This window comes from Botryllus schlosseri, chromosome 3 (assembly GCF_051294905.1).
Source record: "Botryllus schlosseri isolate E-star chromosome 3, Bs_hap1, whole genome shotgun sequence".
Classification (NCBI taxonomy): domain Eukaryota; kingdom Metazoa; phylum Chordata; class Ascidiacea; order Stolidobranchia; family Styelidae; genus Botryllus; species Botryllus schlosseri.
In genome coordinates, this window is record NC_137238.1 from 6605341 (window position 1) to 6630972 (window position 25632).

Genomic DNA, 25632 nt, shown 5'->3' on the forward strand with positions numbered 1-25632 from the left:
GTGTCAGATTTTTCACCACGTCGCTTTCTTTGACAATATTTCTTGCTGAACACGGTTAACTGGCTTGTTTTTTTCTGGCATGTCAGCAATTGCGATCAATCTCTCATCCTAATTACCATGTAGGCCTACAGTCGCGGCTCCAATGAGTTTCTCTTGAGAATTTCATATGAAATTACTGATTCTTTCCAGACTGTTTAACAGCTTTCCCCCTCAATTTCCTTAACAGCCTGTCGCAATTGATGTGTTGCATATTTAGGAGTTCGCTTTTTCTTACAATTCCTGGACATATATATCTCTTGGACATATATATCTCTTGACTGTTTTAGCAGCTGTACTCTCTAATATTTACCAAAACCTCCATAACAAGATTTAATTGAGTATTTACAACCCCTCTGATGATGGACGAAGATATTCAGCATTCAATGGTATACTCAATTTGCCCGTCACTTGAAGCATGCTATACCCAAATTGCCCCACCCCACCCAAAAAAAATTGTATTAAAACTCACACCACAATTGACAATATCCATAACCAGACCCTGTAGTAAGATCAACTATCACTAGTTGAGTGAGTGATATATATGGTTTTTCAACAATTGTTCTTATGTCACCTGTGAAGAAGTTGAAAGCGGTGTTAAAAATGAAAATGCGCCACAAACTTCCTATTGCAGTTCTGTACTATTTGCTGACGATTATCCCTGACGAGTGTCAGCCGGAAGTACTCGGGTTCATTTCAATATGAATATACTATTTAATTGTTTATTGAAGTTCTATACCTCTAATTTGTCCATATACAAGTCAAATGAGATTGGACGCCGGGAGCGAGTATGGGGACCGGGCACAAAAGTGATAGTGTGACCTCGTGTTGTTTCAATTGGGGCATCCTCTCGGCCATCTCGGTAATGAGGAGAGGAGCTGCGAAATTGAATTTGCTAGACATGTTAATGCGCTCAAGCCATCACTGAGTATTGCCATCTTCTGATGGTATTATTCAGCACCCAAGATAAAATATGTGAAATCGCTATTAGTTCGGATAAGAATACTGAAAATAGGGCAGTCTTAGATACATCTGTGAAAATCTGAGTATAGCTATGATATGTAGAGAATATATGATCTAATGATGTTGATTCTCTGACATCGGGTGGAGGGGGGATCTATTTTGCGTACATTGTCCAATGGATGTCTCCAAGTGTTGATGTCGCCAATAATTCATAGTAGTATATGCAAGTCAAATAAATCTACCACGAAATATTCTACTTTTATTGTCATATACCAATATCTACGAAAAATGTGACTGTAGTTATGTCACTTATGTGCATCGTGCAAACACCGCCCTCAATGTATGTTTCTCGAATCATAGAGAAGACCGCAATGGCTTTTTTCAAGAATCACATATGTTATCTAGTTATCAGAAGAATGAAATATGGGTAGCGGTTTTTCTTGTCCATTTCTTTATTTCTTCAGTCTTCTGGATATTTTTGTGCAGTTTAAATCTCTGCAACAATTTCCCCAGAATTTTCTTGGTTGCGTCTCTCCTCCATTTCTTTTCTTCTTCCAAGTACATATTTTCAATTTCTAAGTGTTGTTTTTGTGTCAACACCGTTTTCTTGTATATTGTTCTTGTATATTGATATTAATGTAAGTATCAAGCCGTCCGAATTCAGCTTGTTTATTAATAGCATGTCTTTTTTGCAGGCGACAAGCCCAGGATCCTCTCTCTCCACGTCTCTCAGAACCGCCAACGTCACCGTGCACCCGGCAAACCCATGGTCTACCGTCTCCTCATTTATTCTGCAGTATTTACATTTATGCTTTTCCGTCTTCCCTTTTATTATTTTTAACATTCCACGTCTTTTTTGGTCGTTCCAAAATTATATAGCCGTCTCGTGCTATTCTGTAATTCATAATCTTGTTTTTATTTGTTGGTTGTATCTCTCTGTGTTTTAGGATCCTAATTGGTATAGTGCATGTTTTTGCCAAAATTCTTCTGGTGTGTCAGTATTGGCTCTATCTCTCATTCTCATGATATCACTAGTTGTGGCCTTACATGTGGGAAATGTAACTTCATTGACATCATTCATCTATTCCAAGAAACTACCACCACACGCTTTATCAAGCTTTCTCTCTTCGTCCACATTGATTGAATGACTATTGCTTTATAATAATTATCATTAATGCTATTTTAATATTATCTGAAAAATAAAGAATATGCACATGAAAAGCCATGATGTTACAAAAGCGTTGCTAAAAAACACACTACAAAAACAGTAAAAACTTGAAGGCAAAACCTTATTGGCGTAAAATAAAACTGGACATAAAAATCGAAATCCACTGGCAAGAGATAATTAGAATCAAATGGGTCGAATGGAAAATAATACAGATTTACGATAAATAAGCAAGCAAAAAAACGAATGTGGGAACAAGATTAATTCAAACGAAACTTATGATAGAAAATAAAATTAAAGGTCCAGCCGGACAGGTCTTCTGATATTTCTTTTCGGCCGGCCAGTTGCAATGATAGGAGGAGCAGGAGCAGGGACGGCAGCAGGAACAGGGACAGAAGCAGGGACAGGAACAGGATTCGTTGCCTGAGCTGGTTCCTCTTCCTCTTCGTGTACGACTTCTTCTTTTACGACTGTGCCAGCGGGCACCGGAGATGGAGCCGTAGCCATCGGTACAGGAGATCCAGATTGGCGGGGCAAGTTCATATGATGTACCGATTCCGGCACCGTCCCGGGCACAACGTTGTATGGCGGTCTTTGGACCGCCAACTCCAACATTGTGACGCTGCCCGCTGGCGACAGTGCCATTTCCACATCGTCAAATACGAGCAATTGGGATTGGAATCGTTCGTACCAAACCAATGCCGCAAATGTGCAGCGCCCTTCGTAATGGGTTGCGAGAAACACGGCGTCCGGCGTTTGTGACCACAATATCGTCCTGTAACCCAGTTGCAATGAGTCAAAAACTCGGTATAAGCCCTCCAGGAATGTGACATTGTGATGGAACGGGCAGAGTGGCCGTGTCCTGTATATGACTGACGGTCCAGGCCTGAGAACCGGCCTATCACACCTATCACTTCACTGTAAATGCACTTTCGAATTACAAAAGTGTAAGTATTGTGACATAAAAACTTCATAACTGTTCTGACGCCGGTATGTTCTAGTGTAGCTAGAGACATCGGGTTGCTTTCGTTGGAAAGATATTACAAATATCTAAAAAGCTTCCAAGTTTCAAGTTGCTACTTCAAGTACTTTTCGAGTAATCGGGGTTTGAAAAGTAGCGAAATTCCCTTCTTCAAAATTCCGAAATTTAAAATTTCATCGAGACCATGTTATAGAGACTTATTATATCTCGGGCTCTACAATATTTTTATTTCGCTACGGTCAGTTTTTCCCATTTTTTCCTTAAAATTTCAAATATTTCATATTTCCCGGATAACTATCCAGTTATGATATCCGGATCCGTCCGGAAGCTCTTTTCATCCTGCTTCCGATCAAAGAGATTTCATGACTTTAGCTATTATATTTGCTGAGATATGCTCATTGAAGTAGTTTGAAAACTACTTTTCAAGTACTACTTTTTACTGCTTGATGCAAATTGCTTCATTTTTTCTCAAAAAATTCTATTCCATCCCAGAGTACTGCTCACGTTATTCTGGGTATTCTACATCAGCACAGGATTTAATACCGACTTATATTCAACGAAAAAACTACTTTTCAAGTACTACTTTCCAAGCGTACGCGGTAATTACTTGATATCGGCCATCAAAAATTCCATTAATCAAGTGATTTTAGCACCATACCGGACTCGGTTTAGAAAAATAAATTCAAACGGCTACCCATCCTCTACCTTACATCCTAGCGACACCACCAAGGTGTCTTCCGGTAGGTCTCGACTATATCTATGTTGTGTGAAAAATCATACCCCCCCGTTTCAAGATGGCGGAGCTATAGGCGCGAGAGAAGTGCAGTTTTTACACCTTTAACCGGTGCAGTTTTTACACCTTTAACTGGAGATATCTCGAGTCCGGAAGGTCTAATCCGGATATTTTTATTTTTTATGGGTTCCTGTCGTCTTCCTGCTTCCAACAAGGGGTCTATCGTTTGTGTAGGCTTACGGACGGCGGAGAAAATCACGAAAAACCATTAATTTTCGCAAATATTTATTGATCGTTGACGTCCGCTCGCCCTGATTTTCGAAAAAAAAAATCAAACGATCGACCCATCTCTGGCCTAAATCCTACCGCCACGGCCAAGGTGTCTCCAGGTAGGTCTCGACTATATCTATGTTGTGTGAAAAAAATCAGACCCTCCCGACCCAAGATGGCGGAGCTATAGGCGCGAGAAAAGTGCAGTTATCACAGCTTTAACCGGAGATATCTGTGCTCCGGAAGGTCTTATCCGAAAACTGTTTTTTTTAACGGGTGCAGCTCTTCATCCCGCATCTAAAAAGGGGTCGAACGTATGTCTAGGACCACAGACGGCGGATAAAATATAAAAAAAAACTTTTATTTTACTCATTTGGCCCCCTATAGCTAAGTGTGTTTTGGGGGGTGTTCCGTCGTCCTTAACTCTGGTGTTACATGTTCGACAAGCCCGATCTCGGTGTCTACGTGTAGTAGACATGCCAGAGAACGACCACAGCAAAAATCAGAACTTCAAATTGAAAGACGGCTTGGCAATTATCGTTTAAAAACACCATAAATTCCATCGGACGCGGTCCGCGACCCGTGGAAAAGGCGCGAAAACCAGTTTCCAGAAAATGTGGTCGAAATTTTTTCCAAAGTTGAAAAAAAATAGTCTCCATCCATTTTCCTGTATCAATAACCTTCCCTGACCTACGATGCCCTCGGGCGAACTTTCTCTGACAAATTTTGTTCGTGTCACAACGATGTGCCTCCCTTTTCTTTACATAAAGCTAGTGTAGTTCTTGAAATCGTCTCCATCTTTTCTGGATGGTAAAGGAACTCAAAAAACATCTTGTCAAGTTCTTTTGTATGTTGTTTTTCAGATGGATACACTCGCGCCACATATAGTATCTGCGAGATTGCCAAGCTGTTGAGCACGTTCTTTTTACCGATCCCGGTGAGGTCTCTTCCTTCGCATAGGTTAGGTATGTTTTTAACTTTTGCTATCTTCCTCTTCCACATCTCCTCTACATTCTTCCCCCCTAACAGGAGCCCCAGCACCTTAATTTGTTCGTAATAGAACTAGTTAATCTCTGGATTTTTCATCCTTTCTTTCGCTTCCTTGTTTGTTGCAAGGATTTGCGTCTTCATTTTGTTTACTTTCTGGCCCGTGGCTCTTTCAAAGTCTTGCAGGTGTTGCAAGACTTTTATTGTGGATTCTTCGTCGGTTACTGTTGCCGTTAGGTCATCAGCATACTGTTGCATTTTCATTTTGCCTTGGTTGCCAATTGTAACGCCTCTGATCTCTTCGTCTTTTGTTATTTTTCTTATCAAGGGGTCTGCCGCAATGGCGTACAATGACATGCTCATTGGGCATCCCTGTCTTATTCCTCTTTTAATTTGGATTGTCCGCGATATTTTCCCATTTGCCACTACATTGCTCGTTGCATTTTCGTACGTCGTTTTGATGTATCTGTGGACTTTTGCTCCAAGATTCAATTTCTCAATCAATTTCATTAGATAATCGTGATTCACCTAAAACTACCATGTGGCTTTTTTGACGCATGTTGAATCTTCTTCAATTAAATGCATTTACCGGAGCTAAAAATCAGCACAAATCTCAACAAACGGCATCAGAAACCATTGTTTATTGCGCTCATAGCTATACTTGCAATATTTTACACACACCTTAGGTCAACACTTATATGTTACACCAAAAAACGGCGATTTGTTTTATAAGTGTTGCTCTGGTGCGCATTTGGTGTTTGAGCACGTTCTTTAAAAATTTAGAGTAGGTTCCAGATCCGCTTTAGCCACATCATCATTGTTGGTTATTGCTGACATATCATAAAGCTTATCAGATTAGATTTGCATAATTCAATTTTGCAACTAATCCTCGATTTGCATATTTTTAGAGTATCGGCATTTTGGCAAGTAGACGATCATTCACATTCTAAGAAAACATGCACGGACATCGTCGACTTGTTGGTACCCTCATAGAATACTGCCTTGCAACCTGACCAATAATATTCCCCTGGTTTTGTTTCGTTATAACATTTAACCGTCACTGGTTTCTTGTTTGTGCTGTTTCTGAAGGAAACAGTTACCTCAGGTTGCAGTGAACTCAATATATATGTGTACAAATTCGATCTCTACACTGGCATCTCGCCGTTACGCTTATCAACAAGATGATAGCTTTGAAAAGTGTGGCTACATGAAGCTGCCTGTGGTCGTAGCGATCGTGCCACGCTCTGAATTTTCTCCATCTCCTGCCCCCTTCACGGACCTCTCTTCTTCGTCTATTCGCAATCTATTCCAATCAGCAACAGGGGCGTTAGTGGAAGATATAAACAACGGGATTGATTATCCAAGAGCTGTGACAGCAGTGATACAAAGAAGTCTGGAAAATTGGGACAGAGATAAATTAGAAGAAGGATTAAGGATATTAAAAGTACCAAGAGGAGAAATTGGGAGAATAGGAACGCACTTGCAGAACAACGTGTTCCAAGGATGGAGATCGAGAGGGGCAAAATTAAGAGCGGAGGCGGAGGCAGCAAGAATAGAAAGAGAGAAAGGATGGACACACGCATTCGCAACAGCGAGAAGGAGAGAATACGATGCAATACATACACCAGTGAGGGATCATCTTGGAATACCAGGAATGCAACATTTCCTGGAAGCATTGGGATTAATAGGCGAAACGAACATAGATAATGTAAAAGAAGCAACATACAAATGGGCAAAGTCAAAAATCGAAGAACTGAAAACAGCACTGGGAGAAGACACAATGGTGGGACAACTAGTGGACGAAATGTTTGTAGTGGATAGTACAGGACAGTCCGACTGGCATGACCTAGAAAATTACAGACAATCAATCATGGACATAGTAAATCCAGAAAGATCAGCAGAAGAAAGAAACGAACTAAATCAAGAAGAGTTAGGAGAAGGAGTAACAGAAACGAATAAATATGGGACAGGAATAACAGAAGAGATCGAGAATGAAGAAGAATACATATACAGTGATGAATCAGATACAGAATTAGACCAAGAAGAGCTGGGAGCGGGAGTAACTGAAAATGACCCAGAGGGAATAACAGATGAGATAGAAGAAAGAGAAATAGAAGAATTCGAAGAATACTGTGACATGAGATTATCGGAAGTGGAAAGTGAGAATAGATATGCACAGCAGTGGGCGCAATACGAAACGGCAGTAGAGGAAGCATTCAACAGATTTCAACAAAGACGTCATGAACAAAGGGGAACACCAATAATGCAATGGCAAATACCGGGCACGAGAAGGAGATGGGAAGGGTTAGGAAGAGCATTGAGAGTGGCGATACCTAGGAAACGTAATAGAAGGGGGTGGATAAAGGACAGACCAGGGTATTGGATGAGAAAAGACGGGAAAATAGAAAAAAGAAAAAGGCGACTGCCTCTAGAATGTATAAATATCGCGAACGAGCGGAGAGCTGCCAAAAGAGCGAGAGATGCAGCAGGAGAAGGAGCAACAACAGAAGGAGAGCCAACAGAAAAAGCCGGAAGAGTTGAGAGCAGCGTACCTAGCGACACTGGTACTACACAGCCCAGTACTGGAGGAAATAGCGAACGAAAGCGCGGGCGGGATTCTGAGTCAGAACGTGGGGAAGAGACCGGAGAGACTATCCCAAAAAGAGTTACACAAGAGAGCAAAGAAAGAAGGGTCGGAATGGAGGCGGACAGCTCGGCTAGCAAAATGGGGGTTGCTTTTGGGGGCGAGCCAAGTGTTAGGAGCTCCGGAGGTAGCGGAGGCGGCGCTGGTGGGAGCGGTGGCGCTGGGGGCACAGGAGTGCATACGGTGGCGGGATTCTTGTGGAAGGGAACAGAAACCGCCGAATATAGAATAAAGATAAATGAAGTGGTGAAATTTAAAACAAAAAAAGAAATAGGAACAACTGCAGCGGGAAATCAGATCGACCACACATGGGTGGACACGTATGGAGACGGACATTTTAGGGAGAGCGGAATAAGAAAAGAATGTTTCGCACTACCAGCAGAAACGGGAAGCACAGCAAGTGCGTTCAAAAATAAAAAGAGAAAAAGGGTTTGGCCATGGGATACCGCGAGGGGATTCAATCCACTGAAGATGTATAGGTACTTCAGGATAAAGGATTACCGAACAACATTAAGGCATCCATATGCCTTCACACCAAGACCGAAAAAAATGACAACGTCATATGTATACAACGAAGAAGGGCATCTACAAAGCTCAGTGACCAATACAGACGGAGAATTTACAGGAAATAATGGGCCACCAATGATGTGGCTAAATGAATGGAAGGATAAGGACAAGTCAACGCCATTGACAGGATGTACAAAGGACACTGTAATAGAAACATACTTACCTGTAGAGAGTACAAACGACACAATTGCAGCGACAGAAGAACCAGAATTATTCATACTGGAGCAAGAAGGTGGAACAAAAAAAGCATTTGGATACGGGTCATGCTCTAGAAAACATGAAATGAAACTAGAGAAATCAATCTCGGTAGTGGACAGTTCAGAAGACGCAAATCAACTACTTCAGGACAGCGAAGGAAGCCCGTGGATGCATGTTACAGACTGGCCAAAGTGGAGAAGCCAAAACTATTACAGCGGACTAAGCGTGTGTACTCAAACATGGCCGAATTGGACAGGACTATCAACCATGACGGTCGACATACCAAGATCGCGCGAAATAACTGTAGAGTTTAAAACTCTAGCTAGCGCGGAATCGCATGGTGTCGCATAAGGGGAATTCCCTAATTGTATATATTTATTGCATTGTTACGTTAATAAAGGTTGACCCACTCAGACGAGAAAGTTTTTTTCCTTGGGTGGGCCAGGGCAGGTTCAGACTTGCCCGAGCGGACGTCACAGAGACGAAAACGCGGACTTACTCGAAACGCAATTTTATAGTGTCGTTTAAGTAAGGATGCAGACTATAATAAGGCTCATTTGGATATGGACGGGTCTGACTTGTATATTGGCGAACCCTGTGGAAGAATTATAAGAGAGATTGTGGATTACGAAAGTAGATATGAAGAGGAATTTAGCTGCCGACGAGAGTTCGAATGCATCAAGGACGAGCGTGCCTCAAAGTTACTCAAGCGATTCAAAGAGATTGCGAATAGACGAAGAAGAGAGGTCCGTGAAGGGGGCAGGAGATGGAGAAAATTCAGAGCGTGGCACGATCGCTACCTTCGGGCGACCCTGACGCGGCCCTATCGGGCCGCAAGGGTCAGGGGTCGCAACGCTCTCTTAGCGCTGTAAAACGTGCTCTGGCTATGTCAGTACTAAGCTGGAACGTTGGTTTCAGTGGGCTCTTGGGTGTTATTGAAACCCTAGACTTGCCAGTGAACACTTTCACAAAAAAGCGCTGGCTTTGAAGGACAAGAAAAGAAGAACTGCATCGCAACGCTCTTCTGCAGTAAAAAGCGAAAATTTGAAAGAGGTCGTGAGTCCTTGGACTCATCTGACTACGTCCCTAGCGGCTATTGATGCCCAGATTTCGTTATATATGGTTCACTGTGGGATAAACATAATATAATCTGACCATTTATGTCATTAGCAACGTTCATGTCCTTGTTTTTCGAAGTTATTGTGGTTGTAATTTTTTAAACGTGTTTTTCTCAAAACTTACTTTTTCTGACTCTAAATTCTACCTTCTCCGCACCTGCTCATCCGATTCATCTAAAATTTTGCACGAATGATGGTTAGGGTATATATACGATGTAACGCTTTCTTGAAAAATTTTCTGTGGAGATTTTTATAGAGTTAACATGTTGCAAAAAAGCATAAATTTAGGGTTCGCTGCTAAAAATGTCATAAATTTTTTAGGAAACGTTTTTTTTTAAATACCCACATAGGCTTATAGATTAGATATATGTCTGTACTATCCCTCCACCAATTTTGAAATGAGTATCTGTGGAGCATTTTTACTTTTTAGGATTTTGGTGAACGGATGGTGAAAATTTACATAACTTTTCGAGTTCTTGTGCCCTTCGGGGGTATGCTTATGGTTCAACATAAAGACCATATTCGGAAAGGAAATTTCTTGCCCTTTTCAACAATATATGGATCATGGACCTCGCATTTACCTTGTGGGAGATATGACCACAAACGTGAACACCTGTAAAATTCATTTTCAACTATTAGTGTCCCCTTAACCTCGCCAATTATTAACCAGACTACAAAGCCATCAATAGGCCTGGTTACATGCTCGATTCGACTTTAAGTTCAAGCCGTCTCCGGTAACGTCACGCGACAACTCCGAGTTGACTCGCTGAAGCGCGCAGTTCACATGATTCTTTACTCTACTGTTTTGTTTCGCCGTTGGCCCGTAACCAAATATTTTCGAACGGTGCATTGCATTTGTAAATTGGAGTAAGTGGTTTCGTTTGGCAATGAGCATGAGCAAAAGTAGCACGACCACTCCAGGTGTGTGGTCCGATGTAGAAACCTTTTTACGCCGTTGGATCGTTACTAAATATTCTTTAACGGTGCATTGAATTTGTAAATTGGAGTAAGTGGTTGCGTTTGGCATTGAGCATGAGCGAAGTAGCAAGACCAGGTGTGTGGTCCGATGTAGAAACTTTTTTTCTTCTTGATATAATCGAGGAGAAGAATATAATCAACAAGATCGATGGTAGTCGAGGAAGGAATCAGCAAGACTATCAAAGTGTTACTGAAGAATTCATGAATAGAAATAAAGAGACTGGTTAGTGTTGTGAGCATTTTACTGTAGTTCTATTGAAATTACTTTTAGTAACATGTCCACCGAGATTTTGCCTCGTCACTGCAGATATAAAGATGGTGCGGTGCGATAGTCTATATAGAAAGCTACAACTGTAATACTTTGATGGTTTCTATCAATTCTGTTTATGCATATTGCATGTGGAAAATACCCGGATAGTGAGAAATATTGCAATATGAATTCAGGAAACGGATATCTACGAAGTGGAGAAATATGATGAATATTTACTACAGTAAATTGAAGGTAGCGTCGAAGTGAGGAGACGGTGCAGTGACCCGGATTTTCGACGATAAAATACATAGCCTTTTGTTACAGAGACCACAAAGCAAAGTAAACGATTGTTATATGATTAGCAGTAAGCCTTTTGTAATCTTATCTGCAGTGATATGTGATTTGCTTCCATTTTTCATGATCATTGAACTGTTTTTATGCTGTCATAGCAGTGTTGGGATCAAGTCACTACCTTCGAGTCATCTCGAGTCATTGCAGATTATGACTCGAGTCAAGTCAAGTCAATCAATTTTCAAAGGTGACTCGAGTCAAGTCGAGTCAAGTCAAGTCAAGTCACGAGTCAAGTCACAATTCAAGTCAAATTGAATTTTCGAAGTATGAGCGATGATTCAAAGTCATTACATTTTGCTAGCTGTGTGAAAGACAGATTAGTTGATCACTTATCTCGAATAAAATAGCGAATATCTAGTTAAATATACATGCAAAAAGACGTGGTATCCCTCACACATATGCCGAACTGCTAATAAAATACGTGAGTAACTGTACAGTGTACACTGTACTGTACACTGTACTGTACAGCTGCATGCTACAGTTGCATGCTACAGTCAGTTATTATCAGTCAAAATATAGGACCTAATGCGAAGCTTCGAGAACTTGAAACAAATAGATGTGACAAAATAGCCCACACTACCCATCTACACATCCGTGAGAATATAAACGCAAAACTATATTTGTTCGATTTAAATCATACAAAAGGATTGATCTGAGCACTGCGCAACCTAAGCATTGAGCCGTCTAAGAAACAGAGACACATTGCTATTTAGATTAATCTTCTACTACTGCTACGACAACTTTGCTGTGATTGTTTAGTTTGCGGCTGATTTATTTGTGATCTAACAATCGAGGTTCAGTGTATCGTACAATCAGTGAATGACTGGTTGCTCTCACAAGTGATACCGGTGTATCTCGAACAATCCGAACATACACAAGATACAGTGATTTATTCGACACCGTTTACTTGATGACTTGAAATTGACTCGTGAATTCTGCTCCGAGTCACGAGTCAATGCACATTTTTGAAGCTCCGAGTCAAGTCAAGTCAAGTCATTTTTCCAAAGTGACTCGAGTCAAGTCAAGTCATACGAAAAAGTTGACTCGAGTCTGACTCGAGTCAAGTCATGACTCGAGTCATCCCAACACTGTGTCATAGTGTCATATACATCATGTCTATTATTGAATTCAAGGAGATTTGACAATGGTGGACACCAACCATGTGCCCACAGTTTGGTATGATACAGATTTGTCCGTGAAATAAATTCTGGAACTAAATAGTTCTTGTCATTTTAGATGCAACGCCGCATGAACTGATCTCCGTCGATGATGCTGCTGCTGTTGATGACTCAAATTGTTTGTTATATTAGTTCATGCATCATTTTACATCGTTGAAGGCCCTAGAGCTAGGAGGCGAAGAGCAGGTGCAAAGTACACGAGTACCAGTTTGGTATAGGAAATTGACAATCATAAAATAATGTTTTAGATGTGAGAAATATGCGCCAGCTAAAAAGGTAATGTACAATTAATTTGGATATTTTGATGTGTATGATGGAGCACTTTACGTTTTTCAGACGATGATGGATGGCAAAAATACATCAATGCATTCACTGAGCAGTGCGAGAAGTATCGAATTTGTAAAGAACAGCTAGTTAACAAGATGAATGAAACTTTGATGGAATCGCTCAGAATACTGATGAGACAAGATGCAGGAAGTGTACATACAAGTAGAAGTGAAAGTCAGTCACCACCTGTGGTGGTACATGTGGACCTAATCCAGCTAAATGGTTCAACACTGTCATTGAACCAGTTCCCTCCTTGTGCAGTGTACACGCACCACTGTCTTCGCGACTCGTTCACGTTTGTAGAAGAACTAAAGTGCGCTAAATTAAATCCGTCCAATGTATTTCTTAGCTCATTTGATGTGAAAACTCTTTTTACCAACGTACCACTGTCAGAAACTTTCGAAATCCACGCAGACGCGCTTGAACCTCCGAAATAACCACGTCATATATTTCCTGAATTGAAACCTTTTCTGGACTGATCTGCAATTCTCTATCATATTTTGCTTTTTGGGTTATCCGAATTTTCAATGAATGTGCACAATTAAGCAATAATTCTTTTCAATTTCAGTTTTCTCGTTTCTTTGTCACCTTTCTGTGGCATGAACAAGTTCCATCTTGCCTAATATATATTATTTTTGGTGAAATTGTTCTCTGCTCCTCACATATTAATATTAGTGTCCCTGTGAGTGTGCCGATATATCGGTCGACCTCTACTACAATTACGCTCCGTGTATTTTCGAACTCATCGTCCTCCACCAGCTCTACCGCTAACTCTGATCATGTGGGCGGAGAGTTGATCATGTGGGCGGAGATTAGTATCTATATAGTAATATATGGGACAACCAATATCATTGACAGAATTCATTCAGATAATATAAACACCAGATTCATACAGTAACGAGTTTCATATAACAAGCACCCCCCTCCCCAGAAGTTGCATCGATTACCCTTTAGTGTGTGCTCAAAATCATTTTTTATTTAAGGGGAAGGGGCTGAACACGTTTGCTTTCATTCCCGGTTACCCAAAACACAGCGAAATACTACTAAACCGGATCGTGACCACCTCAGGTCTATAAGCAAGGCTTTGCTAGTGTGACGTGATAACCAAGTTTGAAATCAACGAGTGGACGGTAAAGAGTGTCCGGAATTCGTGTTGCTGAAACATGGTAACCCTAATCTAGAAAAACTTGCGAAAATGACAATACATCTAACGACAGAATACTCTAGCACTTCCATACACTCTACCAACTGGGACCCACCATCAAGAGATGGAATGACTCAATATTCACGAACAGCAAGCCACACCGTACATTCCTATCGACACGATGGACAAGAAACGTTAAAGCCGCAGAAAAGCTAAAATGGGACCTGGAAGATTGGCAAAACACACAATTAAAAGACATATACAACAGAATCAAAAGATTACACGAAAACATGGGCTACCAGGAGCGCAATGAAATAAACTAGAGCTCAATCCAAATGAAGAATAAGCAAATAGGTAATCTGATCAAAAAATAAAGAAAGAGTTATACCATACCGCATCGCTAGATACGGGTTCCTATTCGGTTGGGAAAGAGTACAAAAAACAAACTGGGGCATCGAACAAGACCACCTGCCATAACAACATGCCGACAATGCGGATGCAAAAGGAAGCCCTGAGCCACATCCTATACATATTAGAGATGTACAGGATCAGGATTTAAGATTCTAACAGGTCAGGAATCCGGGTGATTTTTTGGCAACAGGATTGGATCCGGATTCCAAATTTTACTGTTTTGCCGGATCCGGATTAGGACAGGATTTTTATTTTGACGAAAACATGATCAGAATCTTGTCGAACATGCTTTGATTCAGAAAAGGTAGAACTTATCTTCTCGGAGTTTATAAATTATATTTCTTACAAAGAGAATTCTGATAATATATATTTTCCGCGTAGGAAATTTCAGCGGCAGAAACGTCTTGAGCTGCTCTTTCGTCAGATCTTGATGTTGGTTGATAATATCATTTCGGGTTCTTGTCTAATTCAGAATGTCAGAGGTTTTAGAATTGATAGCTCAAAATGACATTATTAAGGCTGACGAAAACACCGTCACAAGGACTAAAAGTGATGCTTGGAGACAGTTCTATACTTGGTAGGCAAGCGAGATGGGAAATATGCTGGCTGTGGTTTGTGCTTGCTGCCAGTATCATGTCAAAGTTCAACTGATGAGCTCGAAGACTATATTAAGAGTACTTTGAGTGACTCAGATATTGGAGATGGCATCAGCTTAGATGAATCGTCTTGAAGAATCCCAATACAATTGCTAGGTATCGAAATCTCAGTATACTTGCTGTTGGTAAAATGAATATTAGTATTCCTGCATCAAGTGCATCCATCAGGGTAAGGGGGGTTCAGTTTATGTTGAAATACTAATGAGAAAAAAAGAACCTTGCTTACAGCTTAGATGCTTTAGTTGTACCGTAGTTAAAAGTTCTGGTGACTATGTTTCGTGTCATCATTTCATTTTTTCTGTCAGTCTGTATCTTAACGATGACCATGTTGCAGTTGTTGAATGCAATTTCAGTTATCAACTATCTATTTGCAGTATGTAAACTACTATTATTTTGTAGAGACTCTTTGGGGTACAGAACTTTAATATACATTTTAATAATATATTCATATTAAAACCCGAAGCTTTTCGAACTGACACTTTTCAAGGGCAATCGTCAGCAAATGGAGAATTTCAAAAACATGCATCTAGCTACATTGCATACAACCAATTATGACGTCATAGAAACAAACAACATGAAATACAGGCAAACCGCGAGCGCAGCTAGTGGACAATTTTTTTATTTTTTATTTTTTTTTATTTATTTATCGGAGATCAGTTACGGCTGCGTCTTCGCGAGATTCCAATATGCGTGATCTAATAACGCTGGGGACATGTTGCTTGATGCGTTCCTGCAAGCGCTGAGTTGTTCTTCCCACGTACCGACAATCACAGTGGCACTTGAAATCATAGAATATATTGCTTTGTTTAAAAGCAGGAACCAATTATGACGTCATAGAAACAAACAACATGAAATACAGGCAAACCGCGAGCGTAGCTAGTGGACAATGTTTTTTATTTTTTATTTTTTTATTTATTTATCGGAGATCAGTTACGGCTGCGTCTTCGCGAGAGTCCAATATGCGTGATCTAATAACGCTGGGGACATGTTGCTTGATGCGTTCCTGCAAGCGCTGAGTTGTTGTTCCCACGTACCGACAATCACAGTGGCACTTGAAATCATAGACTATATTGCTTTGTTGAAAAGCAGGAAGAACATCTTTGCGCGTTGCAGGAAGCAATTGTTTGGTGGTAAACACAACATTAGTTTTTACGTTATCGTAACAGCGATTTACAGCAGAAATCAATTGCTTTTCAAACCGGGAAGAGATGGGGCCCAGCCACGGCAAATGTATATATACATTTTCCCCAGACCGTGTGTTCGTGTTTTGTGATTTGTTGGGATTGAAATTACTGATTTTTCTGTCCACAGAACTCTTGATGATGTGTTCGGGGTAGCCGTTACCGATTAGAATTTTGCGGATATATTCTAGCTCCGCGTTTAATTTTATATCCGAACAAATCATCAAGGCTCTGTGCACCAATGTGCCAATCAAATTTAGTTTACGGCGATTCGGGCTAAAAGAATTCCACCGTATGTAATGCCCTGTAAACGTTGGCTTCCGGTAAACCGAAGTGACAAAACTAATACCCCGTTTTTCCACCAGAACGTCTAAGAATGGTAACGAGTTAGCACGCTCTTTTTCAAATGTGAATTTTAAAGACGAGTGTAGAGAATTCAAGTTAACAAAAAAATCATCGAACTCCGTCTCATTTTGACAGATAACGAAGGTGTCGTCGACATAGCGACGGTACATGAATGGAGGCTTGGTTTCATCTGCGGCGAAAAGTCTGTTTTCATGGAATCCCACAAATATATTGGCTAAAATCGGGCCAAGAGGGCTACCCATAGCTACACCGTCGGTTTGCATGGAGATGTCCACTAGCTGCGCTCGCGGTTTGCCTGTATTTCATGTTGTTTGTTTCTATGACGTCATAATTGGTTGTATGCAATGTAGCTAGATGCATGTTTTTGAAATTCTCCATTTGCTGACGATTGCCCTTGAAAAGTGTCAGCTCGAAAAGCTTCGGGTTTTAATATGAATATATTATTAAAATGTATATTATTTTGTACGTTCATCCTGGCTTCAGTTTCTGTTGATGTTTATATTTTTCCAGAAATCGCATATCACACGGTAATATAATATTTGCCGCTACTCATATAGTAATATGGATCATGAAGCAATTTTTGAAAACAGGATTATTTTTGAACTCGGATAATGAAATATGCGATTGCAACAGGATCAGGATTGGATCAGGATTATGATATCATGAAACAGGATTGGATCAGGATCCTAAAAAACCATGATCCGTACATCTCTAATACATATGCCCAATTGCCAGCCAGATAGATACTCAAGAGGCTAGAAAAAAAACCGAAAGCAAGTAAGGGCTAGAAAAAATCCGAAAGCAAGTAACAGATACCAACATACGACTAGCTGAGGAACTCCTTCCCTTCAATATGAGAATTGCCACACAATTCCTTGTAACCCTATGCAAAGGGAAGGCAACACCCAACCGAATTGGTCTCGATATAGACAACGAAACGGAGAAAGATTCAGATGAATACGCGACAAAAACATACAAAAGCAGCATTTCAACGACAAGAACAAGGCTGAACGAACCCCTGCCAATGGTCCTCGAGCGACTTAGGGCCCTGCTGAGAGACCTCCGACACCCAGGCTGCAACACAATCGCACAAAGACTTTTCGTATCTACAACGCGCAAGAACTGTCCAAAATGGACAAGGCAACAAAAGATACACCTTACAAGCGACGTGTGGTGTTACCACGTGCGACTGTTGAAGGCTTTGAAGATTGGACGACACGTTGCCTCCAGGAAAATTGTATACCTGACCCAAAGTCGGAAGCGTTTGTCCGAAGAACTTGGGTATTGATGAAAAGCAAATATAGAGCTGGTTTTGCCGGAAAAGCTCGAAAATAAGAAAAAATAAAACAGCCCATTGAAGGACAGAAAACACGGGAAACGGCAGTATTGCAACTGGCCCGCCAACGGAACCTACGATAAACAGTAGTGATTCGACCCGTACGGCATCGCAATCATCAGACATGAGTTCATGCTTAGTCATTCCTAGAAATTCAGACATGTACTTACAGAGCTTTGGTGATTATATCAAAAGGCGACTGAGTTGGCTACGGAATATATGTGTCCACTCACCCTGGAAAGTCCTCTCTTTGAAGATATGACAACGACAAGAATGAATCACTTCAAAAAGGGATTGGACATTATGCAGAAGGCTTACCATGAATGTGTACAGTGGGATATTGAGATGATAGATGAAAACAACGACGCAACAACAGCTTTGCCGGAACAATCAAGCACAGGCTCCTTGGCAGGGCCGCCTGCAAGCGCAGTACAATCGTAGGCCTACGATATTCACGGCCTTGTCTGGTTTCTGTACAGATATTCGCGATTACTCAATACGTAACAATTGACTATTGTTTTGATTGGACGATTACCGTCGACGTGACAATCGGCGATTGTCTTGATTTCGTTTCTGACACCAGACTCCTCGCATTTTGAAGCCCATAGGAAAGACCGCTATCGCAACTCTCATTGATACCCAAAACACTAGAAGTGTGCCATGATTATTAATTCGAGCCAGTCAATGAATAAATTTTTCACAAGTCGATCAGCACCAACGACCGCAGACGATGCCAAGGGTATACCTGGACATTCCATACTCGCAAACACCAGCAATCATAGCCTATTCGTCACCAAAGATTGCACATCGCAACTGTTCAAATCAATATTCACCCATTTCAACATCGCAAACAAGTTCGCTTCAGCGACGACCAAGTCTACAAGCATCGTTACTGGAGTTCCTGCTCCATACGCCCAAAAATGATCTTATCAAAACTTGGCGTACAGCCTTTTTTCATATAAATTGGCGCCTTTAAACAACATCGTGAAAATGTTCGGTTTTTCACCCTATGGGGAACCCAAGACAAACCGTTTTTTATGGAGGGGGGTGACGAAGTGCAGTTTCGGCCCTGAGTAAACGTAAACCTAGAGCTGAGCTGTCGCAAGACCTATGAAGCACTTTATAATAACAAGGAGTTGCTGGAGAAGGTTGTTTCTGGCTAAAAGTATGGAATGTGATATGCCACAGTTTGTATAAAATCAAGGCATTTACAAAAACGCTTTTTAATGCTTATCTAATTTTTCGTTCCAGCTATCAATCACTTCTTACGAAAGAAGGCTACATCGCCCGCCGTCGTTCGACAGCGCATGCAGGACATTCTATCCGGTTACATGTTTATTTATATATTCCAATTCTGAAGTACGATTCGCGACAACGGTATCTCGGGTATCATATAGGCATTTTTCAGAGTGTACCTTTTACACATGTCACCTACGTAAGCTTTTTATTATAAACGTGTTTTTGATGCATTTTTCCATGGCGAGTAATGATGATACTAAGCGCGTTTTCGCCCCTAGCCTGACCTTGCGAACCCTAAACATGTTAAGGTCGAGAAATCCTTACCCGCAGAGAGCTCGACAAGGTTAGTACGCATAATTTTGATAGTCTTAGTACGCATAATTTCGATAGCCCGCATAATTTCGATAGCCAAGTAGAAGTTGCGCGTAATTTCGATAGCAAAGTAGAAGTTACGCATAATTTCGATAGCCAAGTAGAAGTTAACTCGACACCTACTTAGATTTTTTTGTATATACGCGTTTTTCAACTACATTTCTCCATGCCGAGTACTGATCAATGTTTATATGTTTGTTTCCCCATAGCCGCTATTCACGCAGTATCGCTATATTCATATATTTTATTACCTCTCCCTTTAGCCAAAACGCCAGGACTATCAATCATACCCACCGTTTTATACGTGATTCCATTTCCTTAGGGACATCTGGATATCCACGTCCTTATCACGACATAGCAGACCTCACTTGCCAGTCTGCTCACGCGCACTTGCCATGATACTACATATCACCTAGCAGTGCGTCCACACTTTCAGCGCACACTTGCTACGATACTATATATCACCTCAAGCAGTGCGTCCACACTTTCAACGCACACTTGATACGATAGAGTAGGGTGGTCGAAAACGGACACCAGGGGTAATATGGACACTTGTCAGGTAAATATTCGATCACTTACCAACACGGGTTGACCATGTTTGGCGCCAAAAATACGAAATAGACCCATATGAAGCCGTTACAGCGAAATCAGCAACAATGTATCGATTTAGCTGTGTGTTGTCGCCTTAGCGACTGTTGACGCTTTCGTTGAGGAGGAAGAGTGGCATATCTGTAGAATAGCCATGTAATCCGGACCTGTATGCCGAATTATGTATGTGATTGCGACTATATTCGTGTTTCGGTGGACTGCAAGTCGGAGCAGTGTAGATTATGAATTCGACTTGGGCGTTTGATGATGTTTACCGCCAGTTCATCAATTTTAAATATGTGATGTATCTGTTGCAGCTAGATGTGGCTGGTAGAGGGGGTTAAACTTCATTTGGGGCCCACATTTTCCAAATATCGTCGAATTATATGGCGCAGTGCTTTTTAACCTGTGTGACGGTTCGCACCTGTGCGAATAAAAAAATTTGTAGTGCGAATGACGAGCATGGTGCGAACGGTGCGAATGAAAATCCCGGATGACTGCGAATGAAAATCGCTAATAATAATGGTCAATGTTTCGGACCTGGAATAATTCAAATAAACCTTATAGGAAATTCAAGGGCAGTGTAACTTTTGTTGTTGCGACGCAATCGTAAACAGTTGTTTAATTTACGACGCACCACTAGTCGTAGCTCTCACAAGCCGTAGTGAATTATTATTTTCGCACTATAATCATTACGTAGCCAAAGGCTTGGTTTGGAAGCTGGTGTAGTGGCAGACTTACAATATCAGATTATCAGCCCGTCTGAGCCTGCGACTGGAAAATGACGTTAAATTTACTTTCTGCTTACTTTCGCTAAACAATCATCATACTTCCGTAATACCTGTTCGATAAGTGAGAGGCACGAGGATAGTAGTAAATACTATCATCACAGACTCCCATTTGCAGGTTACTGTAACGCAAATCTTACCTCTTCAAGGGTTAGTAAAGTATGGACTGCAAAAGATATAATTTTGGGTCAACACGGTGCCAGAGCTATCTCTTAATATGTATGTAATATCTGTACAATTTATGGAAAAAGTCCTGCGATAGCTTTTACAAATCTATAAGGTCACGGTGTTGGGTACTGGAGCTAATAAGCTTTATCATGGAAAGTCATGATAATATTTGCCAGACTGGTTTTTCTGGAAAACATGGTCGAAGACCGTTGGGATGAACTACTTTAGGGACTAGGGATGTGCAACGAGCGAGTTCACGTCTATGAGACTCATTCATTTCGAGGCCAACCTCTTCTGCGTTGGGTCACATGAAGACGGAAAGTTTTGGTCAACAAACGGCTGATAAAATGCGGTGCCAAAACATAAGCGTCGACAAAATCCTGGCCAAAAATGACCGATAATGGATGGCCAATTCATTCGATATGGATATGCTCCATTGTCATCATGGAATAGTCCCGTTCTTGCAACCAGAGTAGACCAGGGGTGTCAAACTCAACTGGCGTCTTGGGCCGGATTCAACACTTCAGATCGCTCGCGGGCCGCACCTAAATTCCCCATTCCCAAAATACCTCAAAATCCATGCCTTATTTTTCATTTGAATACTCCATTAACCAGCGTATATACACAATAGTGTGTTACATTATATTACGGATCATGGGGGTTCTATTCTAGCTGCACCTTTTATTCGCAAACAGTGGAATTAGCTATAATACGATGATTGGGCGGATGAGTGAAGTTATAAGCCTATAACCCAGTGGCTCTAACGATGGTTTAAGTTAGCGTATTTCTATGCTCCCTTCGTTTTAGTGATATATTGGCATAAACCGTGCGAATGCGTTGTGAGGAATGGAAACACGGTCGTCAAAGTCAGCGACCTGGTACTAATGGTGACTAGAAACCACAACGCCGTAGTCTGGTGGTTATAATGTTGCTCATAAACATGCTCGACATGTGCTATCTTGAAGGACTATATATTGGTTATATTTCTTACTAAAAATCTCAACATCTTTTAGAAATGTTCTGCATATGACAAGCATTTATCAATCTACTCAAAATGGCTTCGCGGGCCGGATGAAATCACCTGACGGGCCGGATGCGACCCGCGGGCCGTATTGTTCGACACCCCTGGAGTAGACAGTAGTACAACTGCGACACGCAAAGGAATTTAATTCACCATAATTTGAAATCGCGTGCGTCAGATATATTTTGTAGAGCTGTGTTGGATATAGAACTGTTGTGTGCGCGTGTTGTATGTCATGCATGTCCGTCACATCATAGCATACTACTGTAATATTAAAAATGAATTCCTTTTTATGGGTGAGGCTCGGGTCGCGAGATGCCACAAAAACTCAGATTTTCGTCGTAGTCTAAAAAACTGCTTTAACGTTATTGAACTGTCATGAATTCTCAAGCTAGATTTAGCTAGAGAGCAGAACACACAGTATCGTGAGTTTATTTGCTCTTACCACTTACTCTCGAGACGGAAAATGCGAAATCGAAAAAAAAAGTTGGAGAAAAAAAAGTTGGAGCAACGTATCATAAGGTAGCGAGCTCTAATGTGCCTACTCTCCTTGATCATTTGGACCTTTTATTCCAAGACATAAAGCAAAAGCTTCAACACAAACATGTGAGTTATTCACACTTCCGACGTACTGGAGCCTCCTAGATCTTTTTGTCAGCTCTCAAAATCTCAAAATTTTGTTCAGCAAGCATTTTTCACTCTTGAAATATACGCTGTATGTTGGATAGGAGTGCAGAAAAGACTGTAAGACCTGGTCATCCAAGCACTAGTAGAAGGGTTTTAGTGAAATAGTTGAAATCAAAACGAGCGAAAATAGTAGCCTATTTAATGAGACACTTAATAGCTTAAGCTAGATAGTAGCCAATTTGTTGAACATCTGAACAAATAAATGTTGTATTTTCATCTTCTTTTTGTAGTACAATATTCGGTTAGTTTGTGCGAATGAAATTTATTTTACAAAATTAGTGCGAATGACGCTCAAAAAGGTTGAAAAGCACTGATATGGCGGATTGCTGTAACAAATTTAGACTTGTTACCTGAATAATAACACACATAAAGGATTTTATTGGTGTTATTTGGTAGCTGTATTCAATTGTAATTTGAAGCCATTTTACATGTGTCCATGTTACCCCATGTTACAGATATCTTTATACGTTTATGCTAAAATGCCGCGAAATTTTCAAAGAAAGGGTAACAGAGTGAGTTGGGATGAAAATGATATGAAAAAAGAAATAGATGAGGTTTCCAGAGGATCAAAAATTTAGGCAGCAGCTAGAAGTTTTGACATACCAAGGACAACTCTAATCCGTCACTTGTCTGGAGATTTGACAAAAAAGTCAGCTTCGAAAAAGGTAGGCAGCTTTTTTTGTTGGGGAGGCTAATTAGTCAAAACTTTTGACTCATATTTTAGAATCTGAGAGACGAGGTTTCCCACTTATTGTTGAAGACATAAGAAATAGGCTTTTGAATTTGTGGAAGAAAATCATATTCCACATAATTTCTCCACTTGCAAAAAGATGGCTGGATTGGATTGGTGGAGGGGATTTCGTGGGCGTCACAAGGACACTCTGACAATCAGAAAGCCACAAGCCTTATCTATTCAAAGGGCCATCCACTTGAACAAGCCAATTGTGGATACGTATTTCAAATTAATTCAAGAATTAATGACGAAATATGCGATTCTAGGGAATCCCGGACGGATATATAATGCTGACGAAACAGGACTGAGTTTGGTTCCTGGCGTGAAAAATGTTGTTCGTTGCAAAGGTTCCCGGTACTGTAGCCAAATAACAAGCGCAGAGCGGGGCCAACTGCAAACTGTGCTAATGGCAGTAAATGCAGCTGGTCACTACGTTCCACCAATGGTAATATTCAAGGGGAAGAGACCCAATGCTCGCTTGGAACGTGGCATGCCTCCTTCTACAATTTTAAAATACAGTGAAACTGGCTACATAAATCGAGATTTGTTTCATGAGTGGATGGTTCATTTGGTGATGCATGAACAAAATGTGTCTGGCAAAACATTGCTGATTCTTGATGACCATGGGTCGCATACAAGATGTGGAAAGCTCTTGCGTATGCTGCGGAGTACAATGTGGAAATTGTGAGCCTTCCTTCGCATACCAGTCATTATCTTCAGCCGCTTGATAAAATCCATTTTAAACCACTCAAAGACTACTACAAGGAGGCTGCTCGAATGCACCTACGAAATAATCCCGGAATGGGTATGTCAAAGCTGGATTTTCCCGAGTGTTCTGCAAGTCGTACATGAAAGTGGCCACTATGAGGAATGCTGTACAATCTTTTAAATCAACCGGGCTCTTTCCTCTTGAAAAATCAGTAATTCCTGACGTCGCATGTGAGCCATCAAAAACAACTGATGTACTGATCCGAAGCTCTGATCATATGCCGACTGAAGACGCATGCTGTAGTTCCACCATTTCAACAAGCTTCTGTAGAGATGTCAACACCATCTCATCTCGTCCATTGGACCATGAAAATGCAGCAGCGAGTTCGTTTCAGAATATATTACCATTTCCAGTGTCCACTCAAAAAAGAAAAACAAGAAAGAAGTCAATTGAGACAGGAATTCGAGTATAGGCAAGTCAGACATACAGAAATGAGCTTACTGCCTTGGAGAAGGCTTAATCAACAAAACCAGTTCAGCCAGTCAAGCAAGTTGAGATAAATCGTTGCCTTAGTATCAATGCAGTTACCTCCAGTGTAATGGAAAAATCTCTTCTTCCCCAGTTCATTGCCATTGGTGGCACTGCATTTATTAACACAGCAGTATTTCGGCATTATATTTTAGTATACGTTACTTAATATTTAATTTTCTTTTATTATTGATGAAGAAATAAACATTTAACTGTATATTTAATTTTCTTTTATTATTGATGAAGAAATAAACATTTAACTGTAATCTTGTCGTTTTTATACAGTCTACACGGCTATAGGAATACATCGTAGTGCCAACTAGGCTTAGGTAAATGCAGCGTCCTCCGTTGCTGCGCCGTATCCATGGCCATTGTCTCTCGACCAATCAGCGTAGAGCAGTGGTTCTTAACCTGGGGGTATACCCCCAAAAGGGCAATTTACCAATTTTCGGGGTGTAATTCAAATTGTCATTTCTTATCAACTATATAAGGCTGCCCTGAAATATTTTAAAACGTAAATATGAATGTAGGCTATCATATATTTTTGCAAGCTTGTAGGCTATGCATTTAGTCTCACTCAACACACCATGCCTGCTGTGATATCATAGTGACGATAACCATTAGTGATTATGAATAACAGGGTCGAATGTAGTCAAGTATATTGCTAAGCTAGTCCAATTTATTTTGCAGTAGTGCGGATCATATATTGTTACGCATGCTGGCAAATTAAAAGAGAACAAGGGGCGTCTAAGTTCAGCTTTAAACCTATAATGCAGTAACAATATCGTAGAAATATAGTTGTTAGTATTGAAAAGTGTAGTGGTCTAGTCTAGTCTGAAAAATTAAGTCTGGCATCATCAAAATGCCTTCAAAAAAGACGAAGGGAAGATATTGGAACCTTTTGGTTTCGCCTTCAAAATGAATAATAATCTTCATCCTAATGGCACTGACCTTTCCG

At 40.7% G+C, this 25632-nt stretch overlaps 1 pseudogene; it reads left to right on the plus strand.

Annotated features, from left to right (window-relative positions):
- The first annotated feature begins 9184 nt into the window (after positions 1 to 9184).
- Positions 9185 to 24397, plus strand: LOC145435527 (uncharacterized; annotated as a pseudogene).
- Positions 24398 to 25632: the final 1235 nt, after the last annotated feature.